The sequence below is a fragment of the Glossina fuscipes genome, unplaced genomic scaffold (genome assembly GCF_014805625.2).
Source record: "Glossina fuscipes isolate IAEA_lab_2018 unplaced genomic scaffold, Yale_Gfus_2 73, whole genome shotgun sequence".
NCBI classification, from domain to species: domain Eukaryota; kingdom Metazoa; phylum Arthropoda; class Insecta; order Diptera; family Glossinidae; genus Glossina; species Glossina fuscipes.
In genome coordinates, this window is record NW_023998436.1 from 1740178 (window position 1) to 1763827 (window position 23650).

The 23650-nt window shown below is 34.9% G+C and overlaps 1 protein-coding gene and 1 long non-coding RNA gene across 16 annotated transcripts in view; one reads left to right on the forward strand and one right to left on the reverse strand.

Annotated features, from left to right (window-relative positions):
* The window catches only part of LOC119638072 (TLD domain-containing protein 2), a 239532-nt gene that overhangs the window by 36627 nt on the left and 179255 nt on the right, over window positions 1-23650 (reverse strand). The gene's annotated exons all lie outside the window — the stretch shown is intronic.
* On the forward strand, window positions 1445-16177 carry LOC119638075. The gene is made up of 2 exons (XR_005247377.1): window positions 1445-3918; window positions 10376-16177. It is a non-coding gene; the product is annotated as an uncharacterized LOC119638075 (long non-coding RNA).

The following is a 23650-nucleotide window of genomic DNA, read 5'->3' on the forward strand; positions in this document are numbered from 1 at the left end:
AAAATATCTCAAATATAGCCATCTATACTTTGAATACAAATTTACAAGGGCAGACAGATAGGTTTAGATCACTTCAGATTATGATTCTGAATCGATCGGTATAATAAAAAGTCGGTCTGTCTTAAGCTCTTCCGCGTGTTATATACATCCGCACTAACTTAATATACCCGGGAAATGGTGTAGAGTATATAAAATAAAAACACTAAAGTGGATAACGGCCCATCATTAAATACTCTGCACAGTCCTAAAGTTATTCAGATAGCAGCTTTTCAAAATAGGCTATTATAGGGGAAGTAATCGAAAAAAGGTGTCCAGTCGGGAACATTTTCAATAGTGCGTTCTCGGGCGAAAAACCGCAAAAGTTATTGCTTATAGGTTGAACAAAACAAGACAAGACGGGCAGACAGGCATAATCGCCTAAGTGATTCTAAATCGATCGGTACAATAAAAGATGGTTCTAGTTCAAGCCCTTCCCTGCGTTGCGCACATCCACAAAAACTTAATATACCCTTGTGCCACTTACAAGGGTAGTAGAATATAAATACGCAAAGCAGATAACGCAAATTTTGTGTAATGGTGATATTACTTCATAAGTTCGGATACCTATGGGATCTTGTGTGAGTTCATGAGCACCGGTTGAACGACAATTGCATGGACAGGGGTAAAGGGGTTTTTATTAGTATTACTACGAGTGCAGTGACGTACTTCCACCCAAGGACGAGCGCTATTGAAAATGGTTCGGGTCGGTCTATTTTTTCGATCACTCTCCATACAAAGCCCTATTCTATATAGTCGTTATATTTTCAAAGTTTCTCGGCAAAAATGACGAAGTAGTGGTATTTCGGCTTTCTAAATTGATTTGAAAACTTTGGACTGGCTGTGGCCATTTTTTCAACCACCTCTCATATCAAGTTTCCTGCGACAACTAAAGCTTTATATGGTAAAAAGATCGACTTGTTAAATGACAAAGAAATCTATCTTACAGAATTTGGACCACGTAGGTCTATTTTTTAGATGTCACCGCATATAAAGCCTCTCATAAAATGTAAACCTTTATATGCCAAAAGAGCCTAGTTGCCAATTTTTGTGATGAAAATTTGCCCCCGATAGTAATTAAGCAAAAAAATTAAGTGGACCTAATTTGAACTACACGAGCCTATTTCTTCTGCTACTCCATATAAGATACCTCATGGGCACAAAAGATTCGACCATCACCGAATATAATTTTCTTACTTAGTTTGAAAGTAAGTTTTTTTTTGTAAATCGTTTAAGGTGACGAACATTTATGTTATTTGTTATTCACTTGGGTGAGGGTGTAACAAAGAATGTAGTCATACTCATAAGCACTTATAATGCTAAGTAATTATTTGCAAATGAGAAAAAAAAAATTTCATTAATTAAACAACATTTAAAAGTTTAAATATTGATAATCAATAAAAAAAAAAAATTATTTCAAAGTGATAAAAAACCGATCCGAGTTTTTCTTCTTTTGTTTTGTTTTTTTTTTTTTTTTTAGCATTTCATACTAGACACACGACTGCTTTCGCGCGCAAGGCGCATAAATCAAACAGATGCACTTGAAAATATTTAATAAGAAAGTACACAAAACATGAATAGAAATTCCGAAATGCTTTTAGGCAATGAAAGCACGTCAGTAGAACTGAGAATATAAAATTGCAAAACATAGATGCAAAAGTACTTTAAACTTTTCTTTACATGACCTCATATCCCTCACGGCAACCACAAGGTTATATACTATGAATTAATATAAACACTGACTACTGAAACAGACAAATATTGCTAACAACTGCAAAGCAGACTTCCTCCACTTGCTGAGGTCTCAATTGATTAAAAAAAAAAAAAAGTTATGTTTAGAGAAGATTTATATGCTCAACTACTAAAAGTATTTGACCTAAAAAGGAAGGGAGAAGGATTAACAACTCGACTCAAGAAAAGCAGCAAACGTCTGTACGGGCGACAAAATGCTCACAGAATGTCTTTTCCACAAGCTAGTGTCTTGAAATCAAGTATTCTACTTTCTTTCTCAGTGTTTCTTTGAAGAGATGACAGGGTCTTTTTTCACAGGAACCCACTCTCCTTTCTTAGGTTGTCGATATACAAGCGAGATGATGTAGCTCAGCTATATGTTCTCTTTCTGTACTTAGCGGAAAGGACTACTTATGGCGGTCCGTTGTTGATAATCGAGAGGATTTCTTCGATCTACGAAATACCCTACACAGCCCTAGAATAATTTATATATTGGCTTTTCAAAGAAAGGCAATATATAGGAAGTGGTCGAACAATTTTTAATAGCGTTCATCCTTGGGCCAAAACAAGTCAGTAAATTTCATCACAGTATCTCAAAAATTGCAGCCTATACTTTGAACACACAAATATAAAACAGACACATAGACAGACAGATAAGTTTGGATTGATTCAGAAAATAATTCTAAATCGATCGATGTGATAAAAGATGGTTGTATTTCAAGTCCTTCCTGGTGCTGCATTCATTTCCGCAAACTTAATATATACTTGTGTCAGAAGTGGTGTAGGGTATAAAAAGTTGGAAAGTATTATATAAGTAACGTGATGGTCTCTTCAGACGTCATGATTTTTCTTATTTGAACTTTTATTAGGATAAGGCAGCAAAGAATTTTTTTATATAACTGCTGCTACCCTACTTGGATGCGTTTACTCATGTTGCTACTTACTGTAGCATTTTTTTTCTATATGACCACTCGCAAAGCAAATGCTGCGTATACGTGCAACATGGTGGTAGTCAGTAAGTCGCCACTCTCTAATGGATGTATTTCCAACAGGTACCAGTAATTCGTTTACCGCCTAACTTGAGATAAGAAATGATTGCTCCCGACTTAACCTTTTTTGTTTTGCTTTTATTGTTTCTTTAACTTTTTCTAATATTTTGCTTTCCTTTCTCCTCAATTCCAAAAATTATCTAAATTGATCTTTAAGTTTTTGCAGGTTTAGTACAACACTAACTTGAAGCCGTACTCACGACTTTATAGCAAGGTGGTAACTTGACAGAAATACGCAAATTGATATCTCCCTTCACTCTTATGATAAAAAATACATGTGGATAATGAGGGATATGACAAATATTCCTATGCAGTGTAAACTTTAGACAGATATAATAGTGAACCTCTTATGCACAATATGTAGGAGAACTTCTACGTAAAAATTCTTTCGCATGACTCTCCAATATTTGTGACTAAATAAGTGGATGTCTTCCGTTCGGTGAAAAGAATAAGTAAGAAAATTGTGTTCAGTCGTGACAGAATCTTTACCCTAAAAAAACACAAGAAAACTAAATTTTCATGGTTTATAATGTGGAGTGTGGGGCGCAGGTGTTTTATTTCCTTTTCAAAATAAATAAATTTTTGTGCGGGCGTTACAGACACGTCATTTTTAAATTATTTTGATAATTTTTAGGCGATATCTTAGTTTTCGCTAACGGAAGAATGTTTGTCACAGACACTACTACACAGCTGCGCCGACCGACGGATGGACAGACGACATGTTTAGGTGCATTTCAAATTTGAAATTGGACAAGAATTTATATGCTTTATGGGGCTTTTGAAGTTTGTACGTTCGTCTTATAAATGTATTGAAAAAAATTAAACTTTGGTGTACTGTACGTCATGATCAATTTTTCCTAGTTTTGCACAGGTACTACAGGATCACCCACAGAGTATGTGTTTAAATTTTTGTAGATTTAGTTGCTAAAATCCATGAGCAATGAGCAAAAAAAAATTGTTTTCTTCCTTTTGAAAACCAAAGGTATTCTCAGTTGACGCTCGGGACGTATCTTTCGATTGGTTTGGCCCACTTCCAATACCAACTTGCGCGCAAGAACTTCCAATGCTTCTGGTAGGTAGAAAGATGTGTTGTTGCAAAAAGGTCGGAAGTCACAAGAAATATGCTTATAAAAAGTGAACAATAGACCAAAGGGAGAATATCCTGGTTGACAACAGAAGAAAAAACTGAACTAAAGAAGACTATTTGAAAAGTTTTCTGCACTCTCTTATACCCACTGAAGACAATCCCATTGATTTTGGAATCATCCTTCAACCAGATAATGATCCTAAATAATCCTCTCGACTATGTTAGAATTTTTTGGACAAGAGAAACGATGAAAGAAATTTTAAAAATCACTTGATCTGAACTTCCAATGCTTCTGTCAAATGTGAATTTGACATCTTCATTTCTGAAGAATGTTTACAACACACATTACGCAGACGGACGGACGGATATGCTTAAATCGATTTAGTATTTAATGCTGATAAAGAATATATACGCTTTGTGGGGTCTCTGGTGCCTTCTTCTGGGCTTTGCAAGCGGTCTAACAAAATGCATACACCCCTCATCTGTCGGTGATGGCTATAAGAAAATAGTCTCAGACATGATTTATTTTTACTTTTCATTCGAATTTACTGCGTTTATTGAAAGAAGTTAAGGTGGAACTGAGGCCTTACAAAAATTTCACGCCAAAAAGCCAGAAGACAAGGTAAGACAAGTTTTCGTTATATACACTGGCAACTTTTTCTTCCGAACAAAAAACAAAAAAAAAAAGAAAAGAAAACAATGGAAAACATTAAACTATCCATAAACATACACAACATACCCTTAAGTATCCTTCACCACTCGGCTTAATACAGTAGCTTGTATGACAATTTTTCAAAATAAGGCCTTTTTATGGGAAGGGATTGAAAAAGTGGTGCAATCCGATCCTTGGACCAAAACATATCAGTGCAGCAGATTTTGTTAAAATATTTTAAAAACTGCGGCTTATAGAATGAACGTAAAAATACATCAACAGATGGATATGCTTACACCAACACGACTTTTCAAAATTGGGCGTTATTATGGGAAGTGGTTGAAAAAGTGGTCCAAACTGGTCCTTGGATCAGAACATGTCAGTGTACCACTTTTGATCTTAAAGACTGAATCTTGTAGGTTGAACGTAAAAACAAATTGATAGTTGGACAGACAGACAGACATGCTTAGATCAATTCAAAAAATGATTATGCATCCATCGGTATAATAACAAGGTGAATCTATCTCAACTCATTCTGGATGTTGCATACATCATACATTTATATTAAATTGCAAATACCTTGGGGATCGCGTATGCTACGGTCTTTTATAAAGCAAGGGTTCATTCTTACTTGAGTGCAGTTCCAAGCTATTGCCATTACTGCTGAGGTTTTTTTTTTTTTGCAACTAAAACTGTCTGAAAATATAAGATTTGCAAGAGGAGAGATTCCGATTGATTGACTTAAAGCCTGCCTATCGGTGATAATAAATAATGAAGCATTTCTGCGATTAAGCGAAGGAAAGCAAACTACATTGAAAGCTTATTTTATTATTATTATTTTTAAATCTTGTGAAGCAATTAAGGAAATTTTTACACATGTAAACAAATCATGCTGATAATGGAACGAATATTTTTATCTGGGGTTTTTTTTTTTTTTTTTTTTTTTTTTTTTGTTTAAGTGAGTAAATATTTAGGAAAATTTATTCGTATATAGATAACATTATTGGACCTCCATCGCGACGCTTAATTAATATAAACATAATTATTTTCTTTTTAAAATTTTGCAGATTGATTGCAAAACTTCTATTTTATTGTGATTAGAATAAAAGACTCATATAAAGTGGGTACTAATCTCGCATTAAGATATATAAAAATTGACATTTTATATTGATTGTAAGATGACTACCCAGAGAAGTTACTACGATAAACATATGTGTGTAAATTTTGATCAACAACTTCCGTTGTAGGGAAAATTTTGAAGGTTCTGAAGGTTTGAAGGTTAGGATATATTACATAACATTTTAGAATATATTTTTTTTTATGCAAAACTAAGACGTAGGGTCTACCTATATTTTCGCTAGTCATTCCGCGTGCGTATACGTGCTTATTCATAGTACGATTCGAAATCATTTGATTCGCTTGGGGTCGTTCCGTTCCCTTCCTTGCAGCTTCTTAGCTTGTCTGTCAGTCAGTCAGTCCGTCTATCCATGTATAGTGTATTGCGAAAACATAAAAATTTTCTGTAGATGTTTAGGAATTATGTTTATTTTCTCTGCCCCTTACAGGCAGGCAAAATGCAAAACTAAGGCACTCTAGCTCGTCCCCCTGTATGTACACGTGTTCATTCATAGTACGATTCGAAATCGTTCGATTTGTTTAGGGTCGTTCTGTTCCTTTACTTGCAGCTACTTCGTTTGTCTACCAGTCGATCCGTCTATCACACCTCTTTTCACGAACAATAACAGCAGCCTCTAATCGATTGTCTGCCATTGGGAGCGCTAATGTTGTGAGAAATAATTGCTATCAGAATAAATGCCTTTTTGCAAACACCTAATACAATAAGAATCAGAATCCGATTCGATTTTACTGCTCGTTATCAATCAACCTGTTTCCAAGTATTGCCGGCTTGTCTGACCAGGGATAAGGCTTTTATCAAAGAGTAGGGACACGTTGAATATGTTCTTCTATTCATAATATTCGCAAACATGTATCCATAACCACACAATCTGTATATGCAAATAGAGCAAAATTTTCGATCGGTTTACGACTAATAGCTTGTCAATCCGTTATATTTATTCTCACGGTTGCAAAGGTTTATTTAACCGCTGCAAGTCAAGTTACAAAATGAATATTATTAGCTCACAGAAACACCTACGTTCAGTCATGACCGAATTTTTTAATCCCCGCCAACGTTATCTGAAACACAAAAAAAAATTAAAAGAAGTGCGTCTTAATGCGCTATAATAATGGAGTGCGCGCGGCTAATTTTTTCTACTCTCGAAATAAAAGTTTTTGTCCCCTAGATGTGTGGGCGTTGTAGGCAGATAATTTTCCAATTCTTTTGCAAATTTCTAGATTATATCTTCATTTCCGCTAACGGGAGAATGTGGTGCTAAAAATACTATACGGTTGCGTAGAAAGACAGACGGACATCTCAAATTTGAAATTGGCCAAGAATTTATATAGTTTATAGAGTTTTTGAAGCTCTTTTCTACGCTTACTGGAAAACATAATATTTTGATACACTATAATTGTAGGTGGGCGTGGTCAACCGCGCATCGAATATGCATTCAAACTTTTTTACATTTATCTGCTACTGTTTATGATTAATTTTTTATTCTTTTGAAAAACAAAAATGTTCTCAGTTTACGTGGTACAGTGGCTGCGTATTATCAATACTAACCTGCGTGCAAGAACTTCTAATGTTTCTGCCAAATTTTAAGTCGACCAGGAGATTGTTTACCAGACATTATGCAAACAAGCAGACACACAGATGGATAGACGGATAGACGGACATACTTATATTGATTTAGAATTTCATGTTTACCAAGAATATATTTACTTTGTAGGGTGTATGATGCTTCCTACAGGGCGTTGCAAGCGTTTTGATAAAATGAATATACCTCCGTCCTTTGGCGATGGTTTTAAAAACTGTTTAATAAGAACCTACTAAAGAATGTAACAAACGTAAAAGCATTTCCAATGATCATTAAAAAAACAAAGAGGCCTCGGCACTATTAACTGACAAAATCCTCTCCTCTTAATAAGGGAACACACCCCAATTTGTAAGAAAGTATAAAACTAGATCTGAACACAAAGATTACTTAGAACTACTTAAAAATTCGTTAGACACGCCTATAAATAACAACATAACCTTACAATTTATGGACATCGCGTATATAACTTTCTTTTGAATCTAAAGGTCAAGTTTGAAATGGATTCAGAAACACCCTATAGGTAATTAATCATAAACGGGCCACACGTTTTTATAACGAATCGTACCAAGACGTGCCTCAAAGGCTCATAGTCAGGTGGATTTGTATTAATAGCTAATTATTAGTTGCTTGGATAAGAAGTAACCAAACGTCCCAAAATTTGTTATCGAAATGCATTGAGGTACTGTGCATAGCATTTCAGGATCGTAGCATGATGTTTGATAATTTGTTTACGAGCCCTTGAACTGAAACAAAGTTTATGTTAAGATTGTATCAACAAATCGAAAAAGCAAATTTCCTCATTTTTGGCAAGCAAGCAAGAGTTTTGCACATTTCGATTGCAAACGACACTCGGTATCTTTGAACAACACATATTGCGTTTTTAAATGAGGAAATTTTGCTCTCAAGTCAAATTGCTTGAACACATCGGCTCTTTAAATTAAAAATATTTCTTTTTCTCTTTTTCTGCTTTTTTCTTTGAAATTTTTCCTATAACTAACAGGGGTCTGCCGGAAAGTAGTGCTGATCATTTTAAGAATATGGTCCGAAAAGGTTTGTTGAGCTAGATCAAGTTGTTTCACAATCTATGATGTTGTCAAAAAATGATCTTGCCAATATAGTCGTCGATCAAAGATCGTCGTCCAGTGCTTGGCATCTATCAGAAAGCTTGAAAGCATCTATTTTGAAATTTTTTGAACTATTTTCTCCATATTCTCTCAGAAAATGTATATTTTGCCAAATGCTCAATGCAATAAATTTTTATGTGCTTCTGTAGCATTTCTTTTTTTGTTAGAATTCGTATAAAATATAGTGGCGCAAATGGCCGCACGTGGGGACGATTGCCTGTTACTTAGGACTAACATGAATCATCTTCGTTTTAATTCATTTGCTAAGTTAATGTTTGGACATTCGTTGGGATAGAGAGCCAAATATATGTCCCATGAATACGCGCATATTTGTTGGGCGGAAAACATTTCTGGGTGGACCTAATACTTCGCTTACATTCGCTTTGAAAGCACTTCTCCGTTAATAATGAACAAGTGAGAAAATTATATTCGATTATGACCGAATCTTTTATACCCATTACCGACTGAAAAATAGGAAAAGATTGACAATTTTCACTCTCTCTAATATTGGGAGGGCGCGGCCGATTCTTTCTATTTATAGAAAAATAGTCAAATTCTGTACGGCGTATTTGTTGTGTTGCCAAAAACACGACTGTTGGCAGTTTTTGTTGTCTAGGCATATGAAGGTCTTGTGGACGCGTTCTTTGACCGGTTTGGAACATTTTCAAATTTTTTTGCAAATTTGGAAGGGATACTTTCATTTATACGGAAGGGCGAATGTTTGCCACAAACACTACAAGGTTGGACGGAGGGACATATGGGCAAGTGTGGACAAGCGAGCAGGCGGACATGCTCCGATGCATGTCCGAATTTGACACTGGGCAAGAGTTTATATACTTTTGCAAAATAAAATGAAATTTTGATACACTATAATCTGGGGTAGGCGTGGATGAATATGCATTCAAATTTTTGTAGATTTATCTGCTGTTGTTTAAGAGTAATGAACAAAAAAATTATTTTCCATTCCTTTTGAATGGAACTGTTCTCACTTTCCATTGTAATGTAGGCGGGCCCTTCCAACAATTTGATCCATTGCAAGAACTTGTAATGTTTTTATCAAAATTGAATAAATTTTCGCGGCCAAAAGAATGTTTACGACAGACGTTACACAAACAGACAAACGGATATGTTTAAATGTATAGACTTTGTAAGATCTCTGAAGCTTCTTTCTGGGTGTTGCAAATGTTTTCACAAAATGAATATACCTTTCATCCTACGATAATGGGTTTATAAAAACGCAAGTTTACCGCCACTTTCATCAGATAACGATCTAACATCTCATACATTTTCGCTAGAAATACAATTTGACATCTCTCATTGGTAGATATTTTTATGTTAATCAAAAAAGTCTGGCAGCGAAATAGAACTATTTTTCAATTATTTCGGCAAAATCTTTCTTGTTAATGTGTTTATAAACATCATTTTTTATTTATTTCTTTTTTTTTTATGAACACTTCTCTTACCTTTAGTTTCAAGGCACTTTCCGACATCTCTGGCGTTGCTACTAACACTAATATTCGATTCAATTGCTTTTTTAAAATTAAATCGAAAATAATCAAATGTCGTCTATATTTAATTAAAAATAACAAATTTGTTTCATATTTAACAAATTTTCATAGAGAAGCACTTTCTTTCTCGTGATTATATATTCTATAAATACATATATACACTGCCGTGCAAAAGTATGGAAGCACAACTGTTTTTAAACAAAATGAAATTAGCAATAAAATTAGTTTTACAACTTTTTACGGTTATTTACACAAAAATAAAAGGGTATTATTCCGCATTCATCAACCGAACACTACGCCCTTACGCTAAAAAACAAGAAACTGGGAAAAATGGAGATAGGAAAAGATCTGGCACAATAAAACAACAGGATAGCGTCATTAGAGTTCTGTCGAAATGAAATCGATGCTTAAGTGCACCATAACACGACGTCCACAATGTCTGCAGGTAGAAAGATGTGTCGTTGCAAAAAGGTCGGAAGTCACAAGAAATATGCTTATAAAAAGTGAACAATAGACCAAAGGGAGAATATCCTGGTTGACAACAGAAGAAAAAACTGAACTAAAGAAGACTGTTTGAAAAGTTTTCTGCACTCCCTTATACCCACTGAAGACAATCCCATTGATTTTGGAATCATCCTTCAACCAGATAATGATCCTAAATAATCCTCTCGACTATGTTAGAATTTTTTGAACAAGAGAAACGATGAAAGAAATTTTAAAAATCACTTAATCTTTCTCCCATCGAACTTGTGAAGGGTGGAAAATCGATCTCCTATGCGCTCGAAAAAATTTGTGGCAACTATTAGAACTGTAGAAAGGAATAAATTCGTAAGAAAATTATTTTAAGAAATTCATTAATAGAATCTTTAAAATATGCGAGAAAGTGGACGTGGTTCCCATCAGCGAATTATATTCATTTTGTCAAATCGTTGACAATGCCCAGAAGCAAACTTCACCTCGATTTAAGAATGTCCGTCCATCCGTCTGTGCAATAGCTGTTGCAACCATTCTCTTGGTCGCAAAAATGAAGGTATCAGCTCTAAATAAATTTGGCATGGAAAGTTCTTAGAGTCAGTTTAATTTGAAAATCGGCCAAATTGGCCGAAGGACATCCTACAGTACTAGGTAAAGTGTGGCCACCTCTGTTTTTCCAAAGGAAGAAAAAATTAGTTTCTTGCTCATTACTCATAAACTACACCTCTACAAGAGTGGAAAATTCTGTCTCGCCTGCTCCATTTTGTAGTGAGTCATAATTTCATTTCTCTTTTAAAGCCTTTATATAACGAGCAACAACAAGCTTGAAGTGTGTAAATTCTTGGTCGGTTTCAAATTTGGAATGCATCCCTAAGCATGTCCCTCAGTTGATCTGTCCGTCTGTGCAACCGTCTAATATTGCGAAAGCCTACAAACTTGACAAAGAATTTGAAAATGACTCAAAAAATTTCCAAAGAACATGCCTACAATGCCCGCACGTCAACCACACAATCACACCTTTGCTTTCCGTCTTTTTTGCTTATTACACATAAAGTACAACCGTTACGTGTAAATTCCCACTTTTATTTTCAAAAGACAAAAAAATCAGTCGAGGCCGCCGAATATTATAAAATATGAGACAATGTACTTCTTTCCCTTTTGCTTTTGAGGATGATAGGTATAAAAAATTCGGTCACGGCCGAACATAATTTTTATACTTGTTATGTTCAAGTTAGCTTTTATTTAATTTTAAATTTCATATCAATGTCGAGATGGCTTCTTTCCATTCTATTTGATTTCACGTTGCTGCTTCCAAACTTTTGGACGGTAGTGTATATAAAAATATTTTCTTTGTTATATATTCATATTCACATTCGATTCGAAAACAAATACCTGGCTAATGTAAGCGTACAGGTTGATTGAGATCTTTTATATATATTTTGATAGCTCGCTAGACATTGTTCCTCATTGCAATTATCTAACGGTTACGAATCACATCATAGGGGCCACAATAACATCTTCAGTCGAAAGAGGTAAGTAAGTAAGCACCCGGTGACCAGGTTCATTGCATATCACAGATACGAGCGTATGCGACAATGACTGAATTTATAGATTTATAATCATCTTACGCTAATCATAATCGCATCCCAATTCCAATCCTAATTTTTGTGAAAAGAAATCACGAAATTATTATACTTCTCTAAGCTATTATGCGGCCGATAGGTAAAAAAAAATTATGTAATTTTTTGAAAGGTTTTGCATGTAATGCAAATGAGTTAATTGCATTTAATGAATGTCAAGTGTATTGATATCTACACTATAGTACGTAATAATGTCAATTCGAAGATGAACAATTTATATCAATTGCTGGATAAGATAATTGAAGATAAAATGAATGTATCAATTGCAAAAGTTACATAAATTAATTTTTTTTTGCTTTTTTTTTGATTTTGTTTTGTTTCGCTTTGTTTTCACTTTTTAAGGTAGTAAGTAGAGAAAAGCATTTAGAGAGGGAATGTAATATCATTAGCACAGCTCAGTAAATCGTTTATTTTGATTGCATTTTGCGAACATGTTTATCCTAAATTTTATTTAAAAAAATCATTTTAATCGACTCTACTACTAAAACGGACTGTACGCATCATTGATTTTGGGCCTACCATAAAAAGCCGTACACCATTTCGCTTACAGTTATTCATATAAATATTTTTCAAAATGCGGCAGAAAATGGTCCGATCCGACCTATCTTCAACAGAATCTTTCCTTGGGCCAAAAAACGTCGATATACCAAATCTCGTCAAAAAAACTTAAATATTGACACCTTTATGTTGAACACAAAATACAAGACCCACGGATGCACAGATAAGCAAATTTATTATTAAAAAGTGGATCTATTTCAAGTCCTTCTGGGTGCTGTTTACATCGTTACAAAGATAGTATGTGGCGGATAATGGCGGGGATTATATTTTGATGGGTCGCTCAGTGCGCTGAGCAGGCGTTCCGAGAGATATCTCATTTCTTTTCCCGCATGTCAAAATAAGTGCATTAGGGACTCTTACTTTTGAGCCTTATATCGGCACATTTTCGATCACCAGCAACCAATCAACCACCAATTAATAACATTCGCCAAATAAACTTACATTTGAAAATAGCTGTGAAGCAATCAACGATAAAAACTTAAGGTCTATTTGCATTGCTTTTAGTGTTTATTTGCGTTGCCTTTAGTGTTTATTTGCAAGCTCCACCAATCAGCCCAATGGGCAGACATTTGTCATCCATGTTACCTATTGTTCGTCTTACATGTTTTCGGAAACAAAGTAAAATTGAGAGTCTATGAACCGCACATAAGAAACGCCTAAAGTACGCTTATACTTCGAGAGTAAGTCAAAAGCGTCAGTCAACCGCACATAAGAGAAGACTAAGTAAGAGGGTGAAGCAATCCCATATAAGAGACAGGTAAGACACAATTATCACCCGCGTTTACACCTTACACGAAACTAGATTCAAATCGAGTCAGCCAATCACATAAAAGGCGCTAAAAACGCAGTTATTCCTCGTTTTACGCGTTATTCTTTTTATACGTTTTCAAAAACAAATTAAAAGAGTTAGCCGATCAGACGTAAGAGCCGCCATAGGTACACTTATCCGCCTCTTTACGCGTTATTTATTTTATAAGTTTTCCGTAAAAACATATGAAAATTAAATTCCCAAAGAGAAAACTAGCATCAAAGAAACAAGTCTGTCTGTCTGTATGTCTTGTACGGTTCTTTTCAGCTTACAGGTCGCAATTTCTAAGATATTTTGACGAAATTTGTTATACTGTTGTGTTCCGGATGAACGCTATTGAAAAACGTCCGGATTTAACCATTTTCTCAATTTCCATATTAATGATCCACTGCCCACTATAAACTTTTTAGTAGTTTTTGTGGTATAAATTTTTTTTATATATTAATAAATGCCCTGAAGCTTCTAAAATATGGGAAAAAAATTTTATTTAATATAAAAAATCTTCACCCAGAAGCTCTGTTTTAGAAAACTACGGGTGTGTTAATCCTACACCACTGGTATTAAGTTTGATTGGACGGTCATAATACTCAGAAGTGTTTGAGATAGATCCATCTTTTGTTATATCGATCGTTTCAGGGCCACAGAGAGAGAATTTGATCGTCCGTCTGTGTGTCTTATCCTTTTCGTCTTTAACTCGCTGGTCGCAATTTTTGACATATTTTGATGAAAATTGGCTGTCGTGTTTTAGCCCAAGGACGAACGCTATTAAAAGTGATTCGGTTTGGACCATTTTATCGACCACTTCCCATATAAAGATTTGCTTTGAAAAGCCGTTGTATGAATATGAATAAATGCAAGATAGTGTGTAGGGTATTTAATGATGGGCCGTGGCCCACTATAGTCTTTTTATTTGTTTGCTTTGTTCGCATAATAATTTCCTCCAATATTAGTATCCTATTACACTCTTGTGGCAAACCGCCAGAAAAGCTTTTTTAATTGTTTTAGTGACTTCGCCTTTGAAATATTACGAAAATAAATAGATAGATAGTCGAAGTTGATCTTTTTTTTCGTTTCCTTTTTTTTTGATTTTGGAAATGTTGTAAGATCTCAGGACCTGTAAAACGAGTATACTTAAATATTGTATGCTTGAGGCATATTATTAACTGGTCCAACTCTAAATTTTTTTATTTTTTTTTTATTTTTAGTACGAGCAACCGTTTAGGGGATATGTCACTATTCGTATACAACCCAGTCAGAAGGGAGAGAGGAAAGAGAAAGTAATAGGGAGGTGATGAAATTTACCACACCTCCATTCTAACGACAATGTTGACAGAAATTTCCATGCCAGTGTTTGCAAGAGGGTTGCTATCAAGATTCCTTCCAATTTTTGGAATACGTTTTTGTAGATCGCCTAAGTGCAGTGCTTCGGCATTAACAAACCATTGCGCTAAGGGAATTCACAGTTCGATAAAGAGCTTAAGATGATCATGTTAGGTTACCGGAATAGGGATGATGCATAAAGAATGAAAGCTGAACGTCACTGATTCAAAGCTATACAACAACAATATCTGACTCTCGATCTATTCGCTATATGCCCAAATGTTTTTTTCCGAATCATACTTGAAAGTTGAGAAAAATATGCAAAAAAATTTTAAACAAATTTCTCTTTTTTTTTTTTTTTTTGGATCAGAAAAATTCGCTATTTTTGATCAATTTTTTTCTATTATTTTATCCATAAATATAAAAACTTTCACTTTACGTAATTAAATATCTGCGCATAAATTAAAAACAAAAAGTAAAGTTTTTTTTTTTTTTTTAAATAAATTCAAAAGTTTTATGTTAAATATTTGTCAAACAACTGAAAATTGAAGAGAAACAATAGGCGTCGTATGTGTCGTGCCGTGTTTTCATTCATTCATTGCTATGCTATTGTCATCAATTTATTTGCAATAGTTTGTTGCTTTGTATTATGGTATATGAAATGTAGGTCGCGGTCTGCTCATATACTTAAAAATAAATCTAATTGGAAAACGTAAGTGCGTGCGAGGTGTGTACAAAAGAAAAAAAGGTGATTTCTTATTTTTCGGGAAAAATATATTTGGTTGGTATATATATATATATATATCTATTTTGCCCCCTTGAAAATGGTCTCCTCTCTCAGACATAAGACACTTGTGCCCGAGCATTGTCCAATTCTCGAAGCTCTGCTGATATGCCCATTTTGTTTTTGGGCCTTCAGCGGTTTTTATCTCCTGAATCGTAGTAAAACTGCATTCTTTCATGGGCCTTTTCAGTTAAGGGAGCAGGAAAGCCTCAGGAGGCAAAGTTCGAAGAATGCGGCGGCTATGACATGAATACAGTGTGGTTTTCGGCCAAATAAGGATGAGTATAGGCCGGGAGCCTTCAAACTTGCTTGAAGGCCATCGACCGCAGACAGCGAAAACCCCAGCTTCTCGTGGGTGGCTGATAGTGTTCAGAAACATATTGGACTATGTTGCGCTTGTATACAGGTACATTCAGCGCAAGTGCTCTACGAAGATAAAAATTGAATCGTTCAACAGGACTATCAATCGTCCTGGAGTTATCTGAGTACACCAGAACATACTACCGTGAATCTTCGTTTTTTAAACGTACTGCCCGTTTTTGGAACAACCTACTCGACAGTGCTCTTTCCTGCCCTACCTGATGATGAAGACGAACGTTCACAAACGTTTCTCCTCTTCTTCACCCCACTCTTCCTAACTCTGACCGTGCCCGCAAATATAGGGGATAGGCTGGTCGTAGAAAAAGAAAGCAGCCAGTGACATGTGATCTGGCGCTTAATCGTGGCAGATTCTTCCACAATTTCGGTCGCTTCACCCGATCGAAGCATATCTTCTCGCAACAATTCATGATGCGCCGAGCCATTGTAATCGAAGAAAACAATAAATAAATCCTTCACGTTTTACCGAGCTCGGCGTGGTTATGTCGCTCTTGGTTCTTCTGATCGTGATCGGGATAATTGAGCTTTTGCTTCTATATCATAACCGTACATATCCATGATTCGTTGTCAATGGAGACCTGTTTGAGCAAATCTGTATCGTCGTTGACGTTACTCATGCGATAGTTCTTTTATCAAAATTTGGCAAACTCGAAACAAACTCCGTTGCCATTCCTCTCGTACCCAAAATATCAGAAAAAATTGCATGGTATGAGCCAACCATTGCGCCGACATCCTCTGCGATTCCTCTAATAGCGGTTCGACGATTCTTCTCGCCCAATTTTCTTCACTGCTCCACGGCGGGCATTGTCGACCTTTCTTGAAGAACTCGTATCACTTATAAGCATTTTTTTTTTTGTCAAAGTAGAATCGCTAAATGTCTCAGTCAACATTTTAAGCGGGTTGAAGCAACTTAATATTATTTTTCACATAAAATTTAACACAGATTCTTTCGAGAGCTAATTCGCCAAAAAGACTAGATATATGTCAAAGACAAACTACACCAGAAAAAGTGCAAAACGACGGATAACAATTCCCCAACATTTGTGGTGGGGGTCGGGGGAGTCAATTATACGTAGCCCAAGGAATTTGAAGTCACCTGCCTTTTTTTTTTTTAAACACACCTCGTATTTGCAGGTGCTTTGCTGAGCACAAATGCGGTTCACTTATTACCTTTTTTCTAATATATTTGGCAATTTTTGAGAATTTTATGGTTTTCGCGCTCATCTTTTTTCCTTCTGTTGTAGATTCTTCGGATTTCATTTAATATAACAAAAAAAATATGTTTTTTGTTTCTTGTTTTTTTTTTTTAACTGAATGTAAACTAGTTGAACGAGTGTTTGTATATATATTTTATTTTTTTTAAATGATTTTTTATTTTATTGTACTTTCAGAAATATTTGTAAAAATTTTTTTAATATTTATTAATTGAATATGAATTATGCAAAAGTACACAAGTTGGTTAAAGTTTCGCTTTGTCACAAGATTTCGTCTTCTTTTACGTTTTTCTTCTTTTTTTTTTTTTTTTTCTTTTTTTAAATTAATTTCCGATTGGTTTTCTTTTTTAATTTTCTTTTTTTTTTTTCTTGCAATTTTTGGTCAACAGAGTTTCACAATCCACGACAAACGCCTAAGAAGCACAAATTGTGACTGTGGGAATTCGCATAAAATGTTGTCTAAAAGCAAAACTTGGCTTGGGGCTTGACTCGAGTTTAAAACGTTTACACAAACGTATGTAGAAAAACATACGTACATACAAACATACACACATACACACACGCAAAACCACAAGCACAAGATACGAATGATGTGTTGTGATAGCAATACGTTGACTGACGCTTATGATGGGGAGAAGGAAATAAAAATAAAATAAAATAACAAAAGTGGTGTTGTATCGCTCGCTCGGTCGGTTTACTTATTTCGCTTCATATGCCACACACATCTCGTCAATCATACGATGAAGAAAACAGAATACGCGGTTTGAACACCTTTTTTTTTCGCTATGGTTATTATTATTATTATTAAATGCTTTAGGCACTGCTCATAGTCAACATAATGTGAAAAACATTTATTGTCACATAAGATTTGTAATGTAAATGTAATTTTGAAGAAAGAATTCATATACGGGGCTTGTCTGTGCGCGTAATCTTGCGATCACCATACATATATGGGATGCTTTAAGTGTTTTCTGAAAGATGTCCAAAAGATCAAATGACTAGTCCCAGCCAAGGGACATCGCTATCCACTACTTCTATCTACACTCAGCCCTAACTTGTCCATCACGATGGTGATTCCAAACCCAGATGAAGATCTTCGCTTTTACCCGTAGCTTATCGTAATTATACCCTACACCACTTTTTTGGTGTATCAAGTGTGTGCGGACGTATGTAAACACCCAGAAAGGCTTAAAATAGAGCCACCTTTTATTATATCAATCGGTTCAAAATCATTTTACGAGTTGATGTAAACTTTTGTCTGTCCGTCTGTTGTCTGCTCATGGATTTTGTTTCAACTTAAATGTTACAATTTTTAAGATAATTTAATGAAAGTCGGTACACTGGCGAGCTTAAATCCAAAGACGAATGCTATCGAAAATGGTTCAGGTCGGTTCTGTTTTTCGACCACTTTCCATATAACGCCGCATTTTGAAAAGCCTTTATGGGATTAATTGTGGGTGTCGTAAGGTATTTAATGGTAAATCGTGACCTATCATAGGGGTTTTGCTTGTTTTAGTTTTGAAGATACCGATAGCCTATTTCCGGTTATTTGTAGGTAGAACAAATAAACTCGTTTTGGAATAGTTCTTCGGCATTGTAAACTGTTTCGAAAAATTTGGTCCAGCTGAGGCAATTTTTTGAACGCCCGCTCACATAACCTTTTTTATGAAAAGCGAATCCTTATATGGTACGTAGGTCTAAATTTGAATATTTCATTTCATAAAGTAAGTGGATACCACCGTATATAAGGACTCACCAGTTAGGTAAATCCTTGTATGCCAAAAAGGCCTAATTGTTGATTTTTTATCATGAAAATTTGTCCATGATAATAATTTGACATAAATATTAAGTATATTAAATTTGAAGCACATGGGCCTTGGATCTTATTTTTCTCTCATGAATGGTAAAAGGGTTTAAAAATTAGCCCCCAGTAGTGATTGAGCAAAGAAATTAACGGCATTGGATCCGAATTTTAATTTACATAGATCTATTTTTGATATCCTAACATATGAAGGGGCTGTCATGAAAGGCAGGCCTTTTTATGGAGAGAAAGTCAAATTTTTCGTACTATTATCAAAAGGAGTGAGCAACTAAATTAGGCAAAGTGGTGTAGAGCATCTAATTGTCTGTGTTGCCCGACTATGTTCTTACTTGTTGTATATGATGTAGTATGATGTGTTCACTTTTTTTTTGTGCGGTTTTACAACAAACATGGCGGATGGGACACACTGCTTTCTTGGCAATTATGGAAGAGTACAGGCTTTCAAACTTCACAAATATATCTTAATGGGAACACGTCGTGAAGACTTCACCCCAGGCTGCCCGAAGGCATACGAAATGGGGAAATGCGAAGGTGTGCCTCGGTGTGCCCGATAAGGAGAAATATGGGCTTTGCCCCCTCATATACCGTCTAAAAGCTCTACTTTTGCTTGATAAAGAAAAAATTAAGACCCCAGAAAATGGGAAAAAGTGGCTTTGAACCGATCTTTGAAAATTTTTAATCCAAAAAGAATAGTAAAAAAATGTATAATCCCAAAGTTGTTCTCCTAGATAAAAGTTATAATCATAGTTTTAAGCAAGAGACAGATAAACAGACAGTTTACTGATTTAGTGAATTGCACCGTAACAACTCAATTCGAATGATCAACCATAACCTAAAAGGAAAAATTAAAAACTCGATCCCGATTTAAATCAATTACGACCTAATAAACTAACACAACAAACGCAATAGAAGAGCTCTGCAAGATCTATATAGATCTATATAAATATGCAAATTTAAAAATTGCCTGTTTTCCGAACCACTGACATTTTTATATTAAGATTCCCTTTATTTTTGAACATGGTAAAAAGGTAAGCCTTTTACGGCACATAGTAAGTGATTTCGCAAAAAAAGTGTGAATAGTTGCATATATTTTTTACTTTTGAGTATGCGCCACGCTATGAACTGCCTGAATAGTTAATTTAAATATCTGGAATACACACCCTTAAGTCACAAGTGCGTATCTTTTCTATGTTATTTTCTCTCCTAATTCACTGATTGAATTCATCTCAGAAAACTTAATTAAAACGTTCCGAAATTAAGTAATTAAAAATTTATTTTCAATTTGTTTTTAATTACGTATTTTTTTTTTTTAATTTAAAAATAAACATTTTATTATATACACAAAAGAGTCAAATTAGAAGTTGAATACATTTACAGTAACAAGTTTTTGTAAATTAATTTTTTTTTTTTTTTTTTGGTTAAAATATAATTCGAATAAAATAAAATAAAAACAATGGAACAAATTGCTGCCTGCATTCTTTACACCAATGTAATTAGTAAACAAAGATGTTGAGACAAATTCAAAAACAGAACGTCATAGTAACAAATGATAATCAAAAACATCATCTTTTTAAAGGAAATTTAAAATTTTTTTTCAAAATGACTAATCACTCAGGGGATGTCCGGTATATCTTCAGGCGACTAAGTAAGACGATTGTATTCATCTGGTTGCAAATATTTCAAATCGATTTCATATACATGTATATGACTTGCAGAGTAAATATATATACAACATTGCATTGAAAAGACTTTTTAAATATAACGTAAACACATTGCAAATTTCTTTAACGTAATCCCAATCTTCGAATAGAGTGCACTTGTGCGCATGTTTCTTCCAGCCTTTAAAACAATAGTTAAGATCGCCGTAGGTCAGAATGGATGACGATGCTATTTGCATCACTTCGATCGGATGAAAGGCACATCCACAGATCTGACGTCCACAGATCTTTGAGTTTCAAGAGTAAACCGAGGCTTGAAATGGAGATGAATATAAAGCGAAAAAAAGGGATTTTTCCATCAAGCAAGCCCCTTAATGTGGCCTTTTTGAGCCTTCTAATCCATTTATCATGAAATTACGTGAATAATGCAAGATAGACTAATGTGACTGATCACTCCTTATCCGCAACGCCCTTTTCATAGATTTACAAATAAATTCTTTACGTTTTTCGATGAAATTTAACTTTATTTAAAATATAATTAACACAAAGCCTACTAAGGGAAATACGCATCATCATTATCTACGGGATTTTCCCTTTTATTTAGCGGCTTATGAATGCCCCTACAGGTAGACAAAGGGGGCTAGTTTAGCTCCTTCTTTCGCCGATTAGGAGCGCATATATAAAACTGTGATCAAAAATTAAGACTAATATTCCGCTTAAACTGCGGAGTTGCGCCGAATTTCAAAAATATTTCTTGTTTCAGCTGACCCATGGATACGAAAAACACCCAATTTCTGCATTGCTTCTTCGAGAACCTTTCGTTAAAAATTCAACCCATAGCGTTTAACAACGACCGTATTCACCTGACTTAGTCCCGTGTAACTTCTGGCTACTTCCTAAACTAATAATCCAGGGATAGTCTTTTGGAGGTTTAGTAATTGTTTCTACTTGGAAAAATTATTTTATTTCTGGTCTCAGCGGGATGCAATTGCTCATAAAGGACATAGCGGCTAAAAAATTAAAATTTCGATATCCACACTTAACTTAAATCGCCTATCGTCAGTGGCCATCGGGCGGAATGGATGGCTTTCTGTAATAATATCTCCAATTCGGCACCTATAGCATGTAGTTCCAGCGGATGATGACGGATTTTGTTTCGGACGGTGGTGTGATACCTAGTCGGCGGTTCGATCCAGAAGGAAGAGGATGTGGAATCTTTTTCTCCACTTCGAAATCGAACTGACGTTGCCAGTCGGTTAGTTGTTCAAGTTCGAAGTATGTCAGTTATTGTGAAACGGTATTATTTCGAACGTGATATTCTTATTCCGTTCTTACTTATAGCATACACCCTCCCTATGATACTCACAAGTCAATAACAAACTGCTTGCTGTAAAGAAGAACAGATGAAACAGATACCTGTTGGACCAAAACGAGCGTCGCTGAATATGTCCTTACAAAGCTGAATCGCAAAAAGCCTTGAAGATCATTCCGGAGATTGCCTACAACAACTATTTCGAGGATTGGAACAAACATTGGCAAAAAAATGTATAGTATCCAAGACGGACTACTTAGACTGTGACGAAATAGATTTGGAAAACATTGAGAGTTTTGGAAAAAAACGATTACATTGGTCTTCATTTTTGATCGCAGTATTATAAACTTCATGAGGTCTCCAATCAGTATTTCTTGGTGTTCCAAATATACCACTAATTTTCTATTTGTAATTGATTTCAAAATTTCTGAAGCTTTGAATAATTTTCTGCCAATTTTCATGTATCGAGAATTGCGATCACAAAGCAGATTCAAAAATAAGCAGAAAAAAGAAATTTGAATACCATAATGATGATTGTCGATCGTCAACGCTTCTTAAGCCTTGTTCTATCCTAATATATAAATAGCGAACGTTTTGATTAGTTTATGGGAGAAACGTTTTAGAAAAAAAGCGCGAATTCATCCTTATTTCACACGATATGTGTTAGGGTTTAATTCAGGGGAGAAACGTTTTGGGAGAACGTTTAGTTCATGAGAGAAACGTTTTGGGAGAATAGCGCGTGTTCATCCTTATTTTACAAGATGTGTAATGCATTTTGTTTAGTTCTCGGGAAAAGCGTTTTGAGAAAGTGGCGCGCATTCATTCTTATTTCACACGATGTGTAATTAGTTTGGTTTAGTTCCCATTAACTGGAAGATTTCGAGAAAATAGCGCGTATTCATCCTTATTTCACAAGATGTGTAACCCATTTATTTTGTTTAATTCATGGATGCAACATTTTGGGAAAAGGACGCGCATTCACCCTTACTTCACAAGATGCTTAATGTATGTTGTTTAGTTCATACGAAAAACGTTTTGAGAAAGTGGCGCGCATTCATCCTTATTTCACACGATGTGTCATGAGTTTGGTTTAGTTCATGGGAGAAAGGTTTCGAAAAAATAGCGCGTATTCATCCTTATTTCACAAGATGTGTAACCCATTTATTTTGTTTAATTCATGGATGCAACATTTTGGGAAAAGGACGCGCATTCACCCTTATTTCATAAGATGTGTAATGAATTTTGTTTAGTTGATGGAAGAAATGTTTTATATATAAATTAATCTTCGAATGCATTTATTGTGTAAAGGAGTACATGTGTATATATGCGTGGCAGTCACACGACCTTAATCTCTTGCTAATTATAAGCTTCTGTAACAAGTAGTGGTACGTATTATAATTTATTTTCATCTCGAAATAAATACTGATCGTTAATGGAATAATTAAGATTATAAATTGTACAGGAAGTTAAGAAGAACATAAGCAATAAGTGCGATAAAAATTTATGCTGCGTGTTAAATCGCACACTTTCGCTTGTACAAGTGTTTTCATTGAAGCGATAGCATGCAAAGATGGCCACCAATAGATTGCAATGCAAGACCGTCCAAGGTATTGAAATTTAATAATAAATTTTTTTTTTTAAAGTCTTATCTCAACCCCAGTATAACGGATCATATATGTCGATAAGAAAAGAAGAGAAAAACAAGAATGAAAACAAGAAAAATGTAGCGTTCGGGTTGAGTTGAAATTTTTAAAATGTGCTCCACAAGCTTGAGTACG